Raw genomic sequence first — 720 nt, 5'->3', positions numbered from 1 at the left:
CCTTCGGAAAGAGGTTGCGGACTTGACGTTGGCCAATGAGGCTCGCGTCCTTGAAATTGAGCTATGGACCAATCGATTTCAGGAAGCTGAGGCAAAGTTTCCCAAGCCGAGGAGACTGCCAACGATCTGGTGGCCCAATATAGGGCCGATGCTGATGCGGCCAACCAGCAGTCAAAAATGTTAGCCGAATATGCGAAGTGTCAGGCCCGGCTTGAAGTTCTTACCGAACTCCAACGTCGCGGTTTCGATCTTGCATCGGACGTCACCAAAGCCGCCGAAGCTGAGGACGCTTCGAGAAGGGCGACGTTCCCCGAAGAATTCGAGGATGGCTCTGATTGACTCCGGGAATAGGCTAGGCTTTGTTTTGTTTTCCCCTCTTATGTAATTGCTCCGGTAGCGAGCTTTTTATGAAACATTGCCCTCTGCCATCTATTGCTCCTTTTTCAATCTTGTTATTACTTTGCCTTTTATCTTTTTGGAACGATGGTAGTCCTTTATGTTTTTCGAAGTAGTCTCCGAGTGAATGTATTCGAACTCAGGTGAACTTCGACCTTTGGGTTTTCTCAAGGCAGTCCCCGAGTGAGTTGATTCGAGCTCGGGTAAAAAATCAAACCTTACGTTTTTCAATATAGTCCTCGAACGAGTTTATTCGAGCCCGGGTGAAGTCTAACCCTTAGGTTTTTTCGAAGCAGTCCCCGAGTGAGTTTGGTTGAGCTCGGG

The sequence above is a fragment of the Nicotiana attenuata genome, unplaced genomic scaffold (genome assembly GCF_001879085.1).
Source record: "Nicotiana attenuata strain UT unplaced genomic scaffold, NIATTr2, whole genome shotgun sequence".
NCBI classification, from domain to species: Eukaryota; Viridiplantae; Streptophyta; class Magnoliopsida; order Solanales; family Solanaceae; genus Nicotiana; species Nicotiana attenuata.
The sequence above is the reverse complement of the archived record's forward strand: the minus strand, read 5'-3'. Positions refer to the sequence as shown.